General features: G+C 39.4%; 1 long non-coding RNA gene across 2 annotated transcripts in view; it reads right to left on the bottom strand.

Annotated features, from left to right (window-relative positions):
• Positions 1 to 343: 343 nt before the first annotated feature.
• LOC142179517 (uncharacterized) overlaps positions 344 to 16,872 on the bottom strand; it is a 75,905-nt gene continuing 59,376 nt past the window's right edge. Inside the window, exons 2-3 of one of the 2 annotated variants that reach the window (XR_012707873.1) lie at positions 16,420 to 16,455; positions 344 to 377 (exon numbers count right to left, since the gene is read on the bottom strand). This is a non-coding gene — a long non-coding RNA (uncharacterized LOC142179517). Of the gene's footprint in view, positions 378 to 15,817; positions 15,863 to 16,419; positions 16,456 to 16,872 lie in introns of those variants that run through there. The other variant, XR_012707874.1, reaches the window with a different exon arrangement.

Here is a 16,872-nt window from a genome sequence, read left to right as displayed (position 1 = left end):
AGGTGAAAATATAAAACAAACACAAACCACATATGAAACCTCTGCCTTTCTCTCTGTCATATTGTCTGACCCAAAACTCAATATAACTTTTTAGTTTGCTTTAAGAGTTAAAAAGTTAAATAAATATTCTTTAGACTTGTAGAAGTTATGTAGAGGCTTCCAAAAGGCAAAACTATCAAGAGTGTAAAACAAGATAAACACAAGGCAGAAGATATTACTCGCTCTGATCACACAACGATATGTAGTCAATGGAGGGTCTGTGAATAATAATCAGTACCCGGAACTTACATCTATTGGTTGCAAAAGGGAAAATATTCCTAATAATTGTCTGCAGTATCCCAACTAGGAATAACGTTTCCTCATAAGCAACTCTACTTCTTCCCATTGACAATAAGACAAAATTGTTTTAATTTATTATAAGCAACTCTACCTCAATAAGAAAACTAAGTTCCTAAGTTCTTACTAGTAACCAAATGTATGTTGCCATCTCAAATGTGTTCTGTATATGATTCATACAGAAGAGCAATCAATAAGTCATATATGAGGTAGCTATATCATTGACCTAAATTTAATTAGATGTAACGACCCGACCGATCATTTCATGAGTTATCGCTCTATTTCTCCCATTTCTCATTCTTATTGTCTTGTTCAGCTGTATTATGTGCTAGGGTTGGTTGGTTCGGGTTCGGAGAGGTTTTGGTAAGGTTTGAGACACTTAGTCTCTTTTAAGAAAGCTTAAGTTGGAAATGTCAATCGGATGTTGACTTATATAAAAAAGGGCTCGGATGTAAATTTTGATGGTTCAGATACCTTCGATTGGTGATTTGGGACGTAGGAGCATGATCAGAATGTGTTTTGGAGGTCCGGAGTAGATTTAGGCTTGAATTGGCGAAATTGGAATTTTTGCATTTTCCGGTTGATAGGTAAGATTTTGATATAGGGGTGGGAATGGAATTCTGGAAGTTGGAGTAGGTCCTTTCCGTAATTTTTGACGCGTGTGCAAAATATTATGTCATTCGGACGAGGGTTGATAGACTTTTTGATAGAAAGCGGAATTTGGAAACGTTTTTGGAATTTTTAGGCTTGAATCCGATGTCAAATTGGTATTTTGATGTTTTTTTAGTGTTCCGGAGATTGGAACAAGTTGTAATGATGTTATGGGATATGTTGGTATATTTGGTTGGGGTCCCGAGGGCCTCGGGTGAGTTTCGGGTGGCTGAAAGGATCATTTCATGTTGGAAAAAGTTGCAGAAAAACTGTTGTTGGTGTGGAAGGCTTTTGGCCTTCACGTTCACAATGGATGTCCCGTGTTCGCGAAGGGTTAGGATGCGAGGCAGTAGAGTTGGCCTTCGCATTCGCAAAGGTGGTCCCGCATTCGCGAAGGGCTAAGGTTAGTGGTCATCCCATTCGCGAGGGTATTGCCGCGTTAACGATGAGTTGAGAAGCTAAGGCTTCGTGTTCGCGTGCATAGGTCGCATTCGCGATGAAGGAAAGGTGGTCAACATAAGTTTTTTCTTCATGAACGCGAGGCGTTGACCGCGTTCGCAAAGAAGGATCGTGATGTAACGACCCGACTTGTCGTTTTGTCTTTTAGAACCTCGTTCCCTTGTATAAATCTTCTCGTGCTTGCTTTGACTAATTTATGAAGTATGGGGATGGTGGGTTCGGGATTTGGAAGAGTTTGGAGTGAAATATGCCTATTTGATTCCTTAGGATTTTCTTAAAAGGCTATTTGACTTTGGTTAATATTTTAAGCAAACAGGCCCAGATTTGTGATTTGACGGTCCCGGAGAGTCCGTAGGAAATTATGGGATCTCGGCTTATGCTCGGAATCGAATTCCGAGGTCTCTAGCCCGAGTAATGAATTTTTATTGGAAATTGTTAATCTGAAGTTTTAAATATTTAAAGAAACTAACTAATGATTGATTCCATGGGTATCGGGCTCGTATGTTGGTTCTAAAGTGCATTAGAGGTCTGATATATCATTTAAGGCTCGCCCGTAAAATTTGGTGTCAATCCGAATAGTTTAAGAGCATTTGGCCCATTAGAGGAAAATTAAGAATTTGAAGTTCATAAGTTTGATTCAATTGGTTTTAGGGGGTGATTAAGTTTGATTCATAAGTTCATAACTAATTAAGTTCACTCCTCCATTGGCGATTTTGGGAGCTTTTGCAAGAGGGCTTCTACTTGGCATCTTGAGGTAAGCTTACGCCACCTATTCTTAGTTTAACACTTGTATTTTAGGTAGATTAAGCACTAGGGTTAAAGTAAAATATGAGGTTAGAGCGAGACCTAGGGTTTTAATAAAACTTAGATTTTACTACGAAATTTGTTATGGAATGAATTAGAAATCATATATTACCGAATCTTAGGTTATAGAGAACAACTTCCTTCGAAAAATTTCGGAATCCAGGCACGTAGGCCCGGGCTCAGATTTTAGGAAACTTGTGTTAAAGGTTGGAAAATTGCTTAAATAGCTAGAATTCAATCTTGTGAGTCTATATTGACTAGTTCTTACTTTATTTAACTAGTTTGAGATCGTTCGACTCCGAATTGAGGGCTTGGACTCGTTCTTGGTATTGGAAGTGCACTTTGGAGCGAGGTGAGTCTCTTTACTAACCTTGTAAGAGGGAATTGTCCCCATAGGTGTAATAATTGAATTAATTGGTATTATATGCGGGGGCTACGTACGCACTAGGTGACGAAAGTCTATGCGTAGCTACTATTATGTTAAGTCTGAGTAGTCTAAGACCCAAAAGCATGCTCTACGTGGTAGTCTTGTAACTTGATGATAAATTTGGATTAGTATAAATCATGTTGATTAAGGAATATAAGAGTATTAGAGGAACCTTATCTTGCTTGGTCTTTTAAAAGAGGATTTGAATATTCCTGTGAACAACTACTCCTCAGATATACATTATTGTCTGTTTGTTGATGAGTTATTTATATTTGACCGTGTTGCACGTGTGATTCGCGATCGGGGTAATAAATGCATCTATGGTTCGAGCCGTTCGACCCTTAGCAGTGCACAATTTACATTTATGTTGGATCGGGCTGTACGTCCCTCGATGTTGCTTGCACATGCTTTACTTAGTATTTCTCTGTGGACTGAACTTCATATATGCCTTGAAACGTAAATGGATACCCATGATATTATATGGAAAAGAATTGTCATTCCTTTCCATACAATGCTAATAAAATTGAGCTATCCATGCTTATTACAGATTCTTTCTCATATTATTTGACCCTAGTAAGTATCAAGTCGACCTCTCGTCTCTACTTCTTCGAGATTAGATGGGATACTTACTGGGTACATATTGTTTATGTACTCATACTACACTTTTGTACTTAATTGTACAGGATCTGAGACAGGTGTATCTGGCTATCAGTCTAGTGCGCATCCCTTAGCGGATTTTGAGACTTCCAGGGTGAGCTGCTCCCTTTCTGTGCCGTTCAGCAGCTTGATGGGGTCTTTCCTTACTTTTGCTGTCTATTCTATACCGGACAGTAGGATAGTATTATTCTTTTGTACATTCTACTAGTTGCCCACTACTCGTGATACCAGGTCTTGGCACACACATTAGTAGACAGTTCTTTTGGGTTGTATAATTATTATTACATATTGTTTATAATCACCTATTTTCAATTGAAAATTAAAAAATGTTGTAACCACTTCGGGTAAGTAAAATATGAATTTACTAATACTTCCGCATTGGCTTGCCTGACAACGGTGTTGGCCGCCATCACGACCCCTGGTGGATTTTGGGTTGTGACAATGTGGTATCAGGGCACTAGGTTAATGTAGGTCTCACAAGTCATGGACAAACCTAATATAGTCTTGTGGATCGGTACGGGGACGTCTGTATTTATCTTCGAGAGGCTATAGGGTATTAAGAAAACTACTCTTTATTAATTTCCTATAGTGCAGTGGTTGGTGTGCTAAATTTCCCTGTTTATTCTCTCACAGATGGTGAGTACAAGCACAACTAATATTCCAGACCCAGCGGAGCTGCTTCCCCTATTGCTAGAGGCCGAGGTATAGGCTGGGGGAGGGCACTGACCCGAGGTAGGGGACGAGGGCGTCCCAGAGTTATCCTAGTAGTAGAACCAGCAGATCCCGCGAGAGATCCTATCATCAAGGAACAGGGCGAGGTTCCCGCAGCTGAGCCCACCCCAGCGGACTTTATCACAGCGCCAGGATTCTAGGAGGTCATGGGCCGTATACTGTAGTTCATGGATTCTATGACTTACGCTGGTTTATTTCCAGCAGATCCAGCTACATCACAGGCAAGAGGGGGAGCACAGGCCCCTACTTCTCAGGCTCCTGGACATGAAGCTGCAGTGTATCAAACTCCGGGTGCACTACCTGTAGATGAGGCTCCGCCAGTTGCTGCAGCGGCACCCTAGCCCAGACCAGCTGTGGATTGTGATCCGCAGAAGTTGTTGGATAGTTGGACTAGGCTTCACCCTCCTGTCTTCAGGGGCGAGCGTCATGAGGATGCACAATACTTCATAGATAGGTACAAGGACAAACTGCACAATATGAGGATGTTGGAGTCGCACAGAGTTGACTTCACTACTTTTCAGCTTGAGGGCAGGGCCTGTAAATGGTGGCAGTACTATGTTCTAGGTAGGCCAACAGGTTCTCCTCCCATCACTTGGGGTCAGTTCGCACAGTTGTTCTTGTATAGGTACATTCCACCCTCTAATAGGGAAGAGCTACGATATTATTTTAGGCATCTGGAGCAGGGTTTGATGTCTGTGACCGATTATGAGGTGAGGTTTTCTGAGTTGTCTTGCCATGCACTCATGATACTTCCCACAGATACAGAGAGAGTGCGGAGATTTGTTGCCAGGTTGCACCCCAGTATTCGAGCTGGCATGGCCCGAGAGGTGGAGATGGGTACTGAGTATCAACTAGTGGTAGAGATTGCTCGCAGGATTGAGGGGTAGAGAGCAGATTTAGCAGGACAAGAGGGCCTGATTTTCAGGAGAGTTCGGAGGCGCCCCAGATCGGGGTAGAGGTCACTTTGGGAGGGGTCAGCCCAGTAGACCCCCATATTTAGCACCGCCACCCCCTCCCCGAGGTGCTCCAGTGAGGCCTTATTTCAGTGCGATGCCGTAGAGTTCATATCGACCACCAGTTATTCAGGGTTCCTCTAGCGGGTATTCTGGTCATCAGGATTCTTCCAGGGCTCACTTCAGTGTCGTGCCAGAGAGTTCATATCGCCCACCAGCCATCAAAGGTCCCTCTAGTGGGTATTCGGGTCAGCAGGCTCAGACTTCAGGGCAGCAGGCTATGGTACCGAGAGCGTGCTACGAGTGTGGAGATCCGGGTCACATGAAGAGGACCTGCCCCAGACTTCGGGGCAAGGCAGTGCAGCAGTGTCAGTAACCTATGATTTAAGCACTGGCTGCCCCACCACCTAGGGGTGGAGGGCAGATGGGTAAGGGCCGTCCTACAGGTGGAGGCCAGGTAGGGAGAGGTCAGCCAACTACTGCTCAGTCCGGTGGAGGCCAGCCAGCCGACGCTCCAGCCAGATTATATGCCCTTCTGACCAGGCCAGATGCATTGGCCTCAGATGCAATCATCACAGGTATTATTTTCGTTGTCGGTAGAGATGCTTCAGTATTATTTGATCCAGGGTGTACTTATTCATATGTATCATCTCTGTTTGCTCGTTTCCTGGTTATTTCTCCTGAGCCTTTAAGCACTCATGTTCATGTGTCTACTCATGTAGGTGATTCTACGATTGTGGATCGGATCTACCGGTCTTATGTGGTTACACTTTGTGGTTTCAAAACTAGATCAGATCTCTTGTTGCTTGATATAATCGATTTTGAGATCATCCTGCGCTTGGATTGGTTCTCTCCTTATCACGTCGTCCTAGATTGCCATGCCAAAACTGTTACTTTAGCGATGCCAGAGTTACCGAGGTTGGAGTGGAAGGGTTCCACTGTTGATACATCTAGTCGGGTTATTTCTTTCCTGAAGGCCCAGCTAATGGTCGAGAAGGGGTGTTTGGCTTATTTGGCTTATGTTTGAGACACCACCGTAGAGTCTCCGACGATTGATTCAGTTCCAGTAGTTCAAGAGTTTGTTGATGTGTTTCCTTTTGATCTACCTAGAATGCCACCAGATCATGATATTTATTTCTGCATTGATTTGGCTCCAGGCACCCAGCCTGTATCTATCCCACCATACCGTACAGCTCCGAAATAGTTGAAAGAGTTGAAGGAGCATCTTGGGGAGTTGTTAGCAAAGGGGTTTGTCATACCCAATGTATCCCCTTAGGGTCCACCAATGTTATTTTTGAAGAAGAAGGATGGAATTATGCGGATGTGCATTGATTATCGCCATTTGAACAAAGTCACCATCAAGAACAAGTATCTGTTGCCTCATATTGATGATTTGTTCGACCAGTTGCAGGGTGCTAGGGTGTTATCAAAGATTGACTTGAGGTCAGGGTATCATCAGTTGAAGATTTAGGACTCGAATGTTCCGAAGACTGCATGCCATACTAGATATGACCACTTTGAGTTCCTGGTGATGTCCTTTGGCTTGACTAATGCCCCAACAGCATGCATGGACTTGATGAGCAGGGTATTCAGGCCTTATATTGATTCATTTGTCGTCGTCTTCATTGACGACATCTTGATATACTCTCATAGCCTAGGGGAGCACGAGCAGCATTTGAGGGTAGTGCTTCAGACCTTGCGAGAGCAAAAGCTATATGCTAAGTTCTCCAAGTGTGAGTTCTGGCTAGAGTGAGTGGCATTCTTGGGTCATATTGTGTTAGGAGAGGGTATTAAGGTGGACCCCAAGAAGATTAAGGCAGTTCAGAGTTGGCCACGTTCTACTCCGGTGACCGAGATTAGGAGTTTTCTGGGGTTAACAAGTTACTACAGACGATTCGTGTAGGGCTTTTCATCTATTGAATCACCTCTGACTAGATTGACCCATAAGGGTGCTCCTTTCCAATGGTCCGATGATTGTGAGGTGAGCTTTCAGAAGCTCAAGGCAGCCTTGACTACAACACCATTCCTAGTATTGCCTTCCGATTCAGGGATGTATACGATATATTGCGATGCTTCTTGTGTTGGATTGGGGTGTGTATTGATGTAGGAGGGGCGAGTTATTGCATATGCCTCACGCCAGCTGAAGGTTCATGAAAAGAATTACCATGTGCACGATCTAGAGTTGGCCGCGATTGTTCATGCTCATAAGATATAGAGGCATTATCTATATGGGGTGTCATGTGAGATTTATACAGATCATTGCATCTTACAACATTTGTTCAAACATAGGGATCTTAATTTGAGGCAGGGTAGGTGGCTTGAGTTACTGAAGGATTATGACATCACCATTCTTTATCATCCAGGCAAGGCTAATGTGGTCGCGAATGCCTTAAGCTGGAAGGAAGAGAGTATGGGTAGCTTGGCATTCATTCCAGCGGAAGAGAGGACACTAGCCTAGGACATTCATTCCTTGGTTAACAGACTTGTGAGATTGGATATTTCAGAGCAAAGCCGAGTTCTTACGTGTATGGTTGCTCAGTATTCATTATTGGGGCAGATCAAGGCCCGGCAGTTCGATGATCCACATTTGGTGGTTCTCAGAAAGACGGTGCTTTAGGAAGGTGCCAAGGAGGTTTCTATTAGTGAGGATGGTGTTTTGCGACTCCAGGGTCGTCTATGTGTTCCTAATGTCGATGGTTTGAGGGAGAGGATTCTAGAAGAGGCACACAGTTTGCGGTATACCATCCATTCGGGAGCTACAAAGATGTATCGTGACTTGAGACAATATTATGGGTGGCGGAGGATGAAGAAGGACATAGTGGAGTATGTGGCTAGGTGTCTGAATTGCTAGCAGGTCAAGTATGAATACCAGAGGCCGGGTGTCCTACTTCAGCAGATGCCTATACCAAAGTGGAGTGGGAGAGCATTACCATGGATTTCGTAGTTGGGTTACTGCAAACTTTGCGGAAGTTTGATTCAGTGTGAGTCATTGTCGACAGATTGACCAAGTCGGCATACTTATACCGGTGGTGACTACTTATACTTTGGAGAGACTAGCTCAGATTTACATTTGAGAGATAGTCCGGTTGCACGGTGTGCCTGTTTCTATCATATCAGATAAAGACCCTCAGTTCACTTCGCATTTTTGGAGAGCTGTTCAGCGTGAGCTGGGGACCCGCATGGAGCTTAGCACGACATTTCATCCAAGGACCGACGGGCAGTTGGAGCGGATATTTCAGATTTTTGAGGACATACTCAGAGCATATGTGATTGACTTTGGAGGGCAGTGGGATCAGTTCTTGCCCTTGGCGGAGTTTGCATACAAAAACATCTATCAGTCCATCATAGAGATAGCTCCATACGAGGCTTTATATGGTCAATGTTGTCGTTCTCCTATCGGGTGGTTTGATCCTGGTGAGGCTAATTTATACGGTACAGATTTCGTATGGGATGCCTTAGACAAGGTAAAGTTGATTCAGGAAAGGTTTCGCATAGCTCAGTTCAGATGGAAGAGCTACGCGGATCAGAAGGCGCGTGATGTATCATTCATGGTTGGCGAGAAGGTCCTCTTGAAAGTCTCGCCAATGAAGGGCATTATGAGATTTGGGAAGAAAGGCAAGCTGAGCCCAAGATTTATTGGCCCATTTGAGGTGTTGAGGCGAGTTGGGGAGGTTGCTCACGAGCTTGCATTACCCCCCAGCTTATCGGGAGTTCATCTGACTTTTCATGTATCGATGCTTCGAAAGTATCATGCCGACCTGTCCCATGTGTTAGACTTCAGTACTATTCAGTCGGATGAGAGTTTGGGTTATCAGGCGGAGCTAGTTGCAATTACTGATAGACAGGATCGCAGTTGAGGTCCAAGAGGATTTCTGCGGTGAGAGTCCAGTGGAGGGGCCAACCAGTCGAGGAGGCGACCTGGGAGTTCGAGGAGGACATGCGGAGCAGATATCCACATTTATTCAGCAGCTCAGGTACTTTTTTATGTTCGTTCGAGGACATACGTTTGTTTAAGAGGTGGAGAGTGTAACGACCCGATAGGTCGTTTTGCCTTTTAGAACCTCGTTCCCTTGAATAAAACTTTTCGTGCTTGCTTTAACTAATTTAGGACTTGCGGAGATGGTGGGTTCAGGATTTGGAAGAGTTTGGAGTGAAATATGCCCATTTGATTCCTTAGGATTTTCTTAAAAGGCTAAGTTTGACTTTGGTCAATATTTTGAGCAAACGGATCCTGATTCATGATTTGACGGTCCCGGAGGGTTGTAGGAAAATATGGGACCTAGGCATATGTTCGGAATCGAATTCTGAGGTCTCTAGCCCGAGTAATAAATTTTTATTAGAAATTGTTAATCTGAAGTTTTAAATATTTAAAGAAACTAATTAATGATTGATTCCAGGGGTATCCGGCTCGTATGTTGGTTCTGAAGCCCGCTATAGGTCTGATATATCATTTAAGGATCGCCCATAAAATTTGGTGTCAATCCGAGTAGTTTAAGGGCGTTTTGGCCCGTTAGAGGAAAATTAAGAACTTGAAGTTCATAAGTTTGATTCAATTGGTTTTAGGGGTGATTCTTAGATTTAGCGTTGTTTCAGGCATTCCGAAGGTTCGAGTAGGTTTGTTTCGTGATTTCAGACTTGACGTTATTTTCGGGCGGTGCCCGGGAGCCCCGAGCGTCAATCGGGCGAGGCTCGAGTGAAGTAGAAATTTTTGAGAAGTGTTGAAGTTGTTGCTTCTGTCATAACCGCACCTGCGGTTGGTGGACCGCAGATGCGGTCTATCTATCGCAGATGCGGCCCAAGGAAGGTCAGGACAAACTGCAGAAGCGGCTCTTGAACCGCAAAAGCGACCTCAAGACCGCAAAGTGGTCCCAGCCCTTTTAGCCCCTTTTTGTAGATGTGGTCCCTTCTTACAGATGCGGGACCGCAGATGCGGTCCTCTGACCGCAGATGTAGGAATTGCTGAAGCAGTGAGGTTCATTTAATACGGGTTCTAAGTCATTTTCGACACTTTTTACTCCTCCATTGGCGATTTTGGGAGCTTTTGGAAGAGGGTTTGTGTTTGACACTTGTGTTTTAGGTAGATTAAATACTAGGGTTAAGATAAAATCATGGGGTTAGAGCTAGACCTAGGGTTTTAATAAAACTTAGATTTTACCACGAAATTTGTTATGGACTGAATTAGAAATCATATATTATTGATCTTTAGGTTATAGAGAATAACTTCCTTCGAAAAATTTCGGAATCCGGGTACGTGGGCCCGGTGTCAGATTTTAGGAACCTTGTGATAAAGGTTGGGAAATTGCTTAAATAGCTAGAATTCAATCTTGTGAGTCTATATTGACTAATTCCTACCTCATTTAACTAGTTTGGGATTGTTCGAATCTGAATTAAGAGCTTGGACTCGTTCTTGGTATTGGAAGTACACTTTGGAGCGAGGTGTGTCTCCTTTCTAACCTTGTAAGAGGGAATTGTCCCCATAGGTGTAATAATTGAATTAATTGCTATTATATGCGGGGGCTACGTACGCACTAGGTAACGAGAGTCCGTGCATAGCTACTATTATATTAAGTCTGGGTAGTCTAGGACCCAAAAGCATGATCTACGTGGTATTCTTGTAACTTGATGATAAATTTGGATTCATATAAATCATGTTGATTAAGGTAAATAAGACTAGTAGAGGAACCTTACCTTACTTGGTCTTTTAAAAGAGGATTTGAATATTCCTGCGAACAACTACTCCTAAGATATACATTATTATCTGCTTGTTGATGAGTTATTTATATTTGACCGCGTCGCACGTGTGATTGGCGAGCGGGGTAATAGATGCATCTATGGTTTGATCCATTTGATCCTCGATAGTGCACAATTTACTTTTATGTTGGGTCGGGCCGTACGTCCCTCGGTGTTGCTTGCACATGCTTTACTTAGTATTTATCTATGGACTGAACTTCATATATGCCTTGAAACGTAAATGGATAACCATGATATTATTTGGAAAAATAATTGTTATTCCTTGCCATACAATGCTAATAAATTGTATTATTCATGCTTATTACAGATTCTTTCTCATATTAATTGACCCTAGTAAGTATCAAGTCGACCTCTCATCTCTACTTCTTCAAGATTAGACGGGATACTTACTGGGTACATATTATTTATGTACTCATACTACACTTCTATACTTAATTGTACAGGATTTGAGACAGGTATATCTGGCTATCAGTCTAGTGCGCATCCCTGAGCGGATTTCGAGAGTTCCACGGTGAGCTGCTCCCTTCCTGTGTCGTTCAGTAGCTTGATGGGGTCTTTCATTACTTTTGTTGTCTATTCTATCTCGGACAGTAGGATAGTATTAGTCTTTTGTACATTCTACTAGTTGCCCACTACTTGTGACACCAGGTCTTGGCACACACATTAGTAGACAGTTCTTTTGGGTTGTATAATTATTATTACATATTGCTTATCATCACCTGCTTTCAATTGCAAAATGTTGTAACCGCTTCGGGTAAGTAAAATAAGAATTTACTAATACTTCCGCGTTGGCTTGCCTGACAATAGTGTTGGGCGCCATCACGACCCTTGGTGGATTTTGGGTCGTGATACGTGTATAGCTGGGCCGAATGATTAAAATACCATATCCGCAATTTTGGGACTATGTTTCACCATTGTTGAGAGATTTTGGAGCTTTTTGAAAGAGATTGAAGAGCGAATCAAGGGGAAACACTTGGAGGTAAGATTTATGGACTTAATACTCGATCCTAATGTGATTTCTACCTAATTAAACATGGGAATTGTGGAATCTAAAGCCTAAAATTAGAAGATAGGGCTTGAAAATTGGAGACCTAAATCTAGGAATTTGATGGGTCATTTGTGGTCGGATTTTGATGTATTTGATATGTATGAACTCGTGAGAGTGTAAGGATTATAGTTTTGTGATTTTTATCGGAATCGGAGGCGTGGGGTCGGGGGTCGGGTTTGGCCAATTTCGAGATTTTTGATGTAAATTCGTTATTCTCGAGTGAGCTTTGTTCCCTTAGTATATTTTGATGGTATAAAACTATTTTTGATTAGATTTGGAGTATTCGGAGGCCGATTCGAGAGGCAAAAGAATCGCGGGCTAGAGTTTGGACCAGATAGAGGTAAGTAATGATTGTAAATGCTGTCCTGAGAGTATGAAACCCCGAATTTTACATCGTTGTGATACTTTGATCGGAATGTGTTTTCCCCGTTGCATTGCTTGAAAAAATTTGCATGTCATTTGTAAATTTTATTTTCAAAATTAAACTCATTCTTTATGTTTGATATATCGTTTTAATATCAAAATTTGAAAAAATCAGAAACAGAAAAAGTGAAAAAAGAAAAGGATGATCAAGACAAGTCTTCTACTATTATGAAGGCGTTACGTAATATAATTAAGATAAAATTCCTTAGATATATTATCATATGTAAGTGGTTTTTATTATTTCATGGTGGCTTCTCGATATATAGAAATTTATAAAATATATTTTTAATTTATACTGGATGATAAATTTTAATTATTCAAATCATCATGTAAACAATAAATAAATATACTATATACCCAATATTATTGATTTGGTAAATATACTAGATACCCAATATTATTATTTTGGTAGCTATATGTTTTACGGATTAAAATATTTAATAATTATTCTTACTCTATATTTTATATATTAAACTAAATTAAAAATAAATTTAATTATATATATATATTCAAAATTTTGATAAAAAGGTAAACTTTTTGCTTGCGAAACTATCAAACAGCACAATACTTCATACCATTAAAAAAAGTTGTTGTTAAATATTTTTAACATTGTTTTCTTTCCAAATGGAATAAAATAACTCTTTTGAATGAAAGGAAATATTGCAAAGGCACAACACCGGAACTCTTGGAGGAAAAATAGTATTGGTTTCACATTCTTTATATGAAAAAATTATATGGTTTAGCTAACTTATATATTGTATTTATCATTAATAGCTATACTTTTAAAAAATTCCTATGCATAGCGATATTTGAATGTTATAGCAAAATTACTTGTAGTACTGAAACAAGAGATCAATTATTTTGAACTGAACGCTAACAACATAAGCTCTCGTAAATCAGTTGGATAGAACACCCGTTTAGTAAGAGGGAGGTGTTGAGGTTGACTCTCATCGTGAGCATTTTGTTTCTTAATTTTTTTGTATTTCTGTATTTTGCCTTGGTTGTACGCATTGCAGAATACAGGTTATATTTGTTGCGCTAAATATTAATTAGGCAAACTATAGTTACGTATGGTAATGAAACTCTAAAGTATAGTGTTTTGTGAAAATTCCTTTATTATCATCATAGTTCTTTATTGTTCGAGTGACATCAAATAAAAAAGAAACTGAAGATTAATTAGAAGAATTTAATGCTTAGAATTTAATTTTGCAAGTAACGGGTTCATGGGAAAAACGCATGAAACAGTTGCTATAAAAATATTCAGAAACATACTACTTCTTTAATCCCCCTTATTCATATAGTGACTTTAATGCATTTGAGTGAAGCAAAAATGACATCATCACAAATCTTTGTCCTTATGACTTTTATGGTCTTCGCCTTTGCATCACTAGGTGGGTATTTTCTTTTAATTGAATTAGCAAAAGTTAGTACTAAATTTATAATATCAAACTTATTTATTTTTCTAATCAATAAAAATAATTAATTATGCCTGTAAACATTTTTAATTTCTACCAAATTAATGACGATACTTCTCAGCATGTTCTTTAATTAAACTTATAATGTCAAACATTTTTAATGATTATGATCATTCGCTAAAATTCATTATCCAATGGATTGTTTAAAACTATTTTTTAAAAACAAAGTATTTAGAGGAGTTAGTGGTTTTCATGTAACTTCTTGAATTCATTAAGCGAATTATATTTGTGAATAAATTGAAAAATATGAAGTAAACAAAAGAATCTTCATTTTGTTTGATTTTAATAGTTTTTGTTAATGAATCATCAACTCTTAATTTAAATATTTTAACTCATGCAGAGTTGACAGTTGGGCAATGTTGGCTTTTTGTTCATGAAGATTGGGGATCCTGTACAAGTGACGACGATTGTCAGGTTCAGTGTAACAAATATCATGACCGTGCTGCTTCTGTTAAAGGTCAATGTGAAGCTCAAATGAGCGTATGTAGTTGTCAAGCTTGTTCGTACTAACAATATAATAATTTATTGTACTGTTGGTATATAAGTTAACCAGTTAATTACAATTTATTATTACTTTATTTTCGATGTTATTGTATTTAAAATGCTTATTATAAAAATCACATGTTATCATAAGTAGACTTAACTTAATAGTGTGATAATCAAAGAGATAAATAGAATAAAATATGATTTTTGTCGTATTTCATAAACCTTACAATACAAGGAAGATTTATTTTCATACACTAAATTTTTATCCATTAAATTTCTCCATCTCATAATAATAAAACATTATATGTTGCATTGTGACGATCTCAATTTCCCTCTGATTGCACCTAATCTATAAGACTAAGTAAGCTTAACAAATATGCGGAAGTAAATGAAACAGTAATTTAAAAATATCAAAACTCAACAACATATATAAACGGAAAATTCTCTACAGCTCAAAGTGTATACAATATCCCAAAACCCGACATAATACAAGTCGCAAGATCTATGACAATAGCTAAATATTAAAAATATTAAGTTTATCCAATGTAAAATTTATTTTATATGATAAAAAGGTCGACCAATTATGCATTATAGTTTCGTGCTTTTATAATAGTCTAGATTGATTGAGAAGAGAAAATTAAGAGAAACGTTATTTTCCTATATATTTAGTAGTTTTTAGTTTTAGTTTCACATTATTTACCACGTAATTATTATAAACTAATATACTTTGTTGCAAATACTAAGTGATTCTTCTAAAAAATTACTCATTGATGTAAAACAATTATTTTGTTCATCATGATAAAGTACCAATAGGATGTCATTTTCCAATTGCCATATAGAAATCACTTTAAGGTCATTGCATTCCGTAACAAAGATTGATTATATGTATATATATATATATATAGAAAGCAAGATAAACAAGATAGATAGAAAGCAAAATAAACAAGAAGACTAAGTCTAAGGTTGTGGTTTTAGTAGTAGAAGGCACGAAATTATATTGTCATTGTTTGATCCATCATCATATTTTACACCAAACCTCTCGTCAATTTCTAGGAGAAAATGGAACATGTAACTCATCATCACATTCTGAGATTTCATTCGTGCAATTTTACTCAAAAGCGATTTGTTGGCCTGAGACCCTGGTATTTTCGAATAATAGGGAGCATCCCGCTGTGTTGTTGGTAGTAATGCTATGAATTTGATCTGTCTCATACTCCACAGAGTCCAATGATGTGATCGCTAATAATCTTTCTGGATTAACAACTGAACCTTCGAGTCTGGTTTTCACCTTGCATCGCCATCCATGTAGCGACTTCCTAATATTCTCTGAAATAATTGTCTTCTTGTATCGGAACCCATCTGCTCGATCATCGGTGATTCAAGGAATAGTGCAGAAGGATATATAGCCAAGGACAAAAGAAAGAGATTACATAGTGTTTTTAGTTACTTAGGCAACAATAACATAGAGTGAAAATGTGACAAAGCTACACAAGAATTGAGAAATAACCCTGCATCGACAGGTTAACACGGGCCATGCCACAATGAGTGTATTCAACAACAAGTTAACAAGTAAGTGAGACAAAGATAGGTATCCAAGTGACAAGCGGATCACGTGAAAGGTTTGATTTTCTGTGAAACATGATGATCCTTTAATTTCCCACTGCACTAGAAAAGGAAATCAGGGTTAGCTCCTATGGAGAGAATTTTGTATCACTGCAAAACAAAATTGCCACTTTTGCCTTTTCTAAGTATTAGGTGAAAATGTAAAACAGACACAAACCACATATGAAAGTCTCTGCTTTGCTCTTTGTCATATTGTCTGACCCAAAGCTCAATATAACTTTGTAGTTTGCTTTAAGAGTTGAAAAGTTAAATAAATGTTCTTTAGACTTGTAGAAGTTATGTAGAGGCTTCCAAAAATCAAAACTATAAAGAGTGTAAAACAAGATAAACACAAGGTAGAAGATGTTACTCGCTCTGATCACACAACGATATGCAGCCAAAGGAGGGTCTGTGAATAACAATTAGTACTCGGAACTTACATCTAGTGGCTACAAAAGGTAAAATATTCCTAATAACTGTCAGCAGTATCCCAACTAGGAACAACGTTTCCTTATAAGCAACTCTACTTCTTCCTATTGACAATAATACAAAATTGTTTTAATTTTTAATCAGTAACTCTACCACAATCAGAAAACTAAGTTCCCAAGTTCCTACCAGTGACCAAATGTATGTTGCCATCTCAAATGCGTTCTGCGTATGATTCACCCAGAAGAGCAATCAATAAGTCATATATGAGGCAACTATATTATTGACCTAAATTTAATTAGATGTAACGACTCGGCCGATTGTTTCATGAGTTACCGCTCTATTTCTCCCATTTATGATTCTTATTGTCTTGTTCAGTTGTATTATGTGCTACCTAGTTTGTTGGTTCGGGTTCGGAGAGGTTTTGGTAAGGTTTGAGACACTTACACTCTTTTAAGTAAGCTTAAGATGGAAATGTCAACCGGATATTGGCTTATACAAAAAGGGCTCGGATGTGAGTTCTAATGGTTTGGATAAATTCGATAGGTGATTTGGGATGTAGGAGCGTGATCGGAATGTGTTTTGGAGGTCCGGAGTAGATTTAGGCTTGAATTGACGAAATTGGAATTTTAGCATTTTCCA

Source organism: Nicotiana tabacum, chromosome 3, assembly GCF_000715075.1.
Source record: "Nicotiana tabacum cultivar K326 chromosome 3, ASM71507v2, whole genome shotgun sequence".
Taxonomy (NCBI): domain Eukaryota; kingdom Viridiplantae; phylum Streptophyta; class Magnoliopsida; order Solanales; family Solanaceae; genus Nicotiana; species Nicotiana tabacum.
This window is presented reverse-complemented; position numbering and strand designations above follow the sequence as displayed.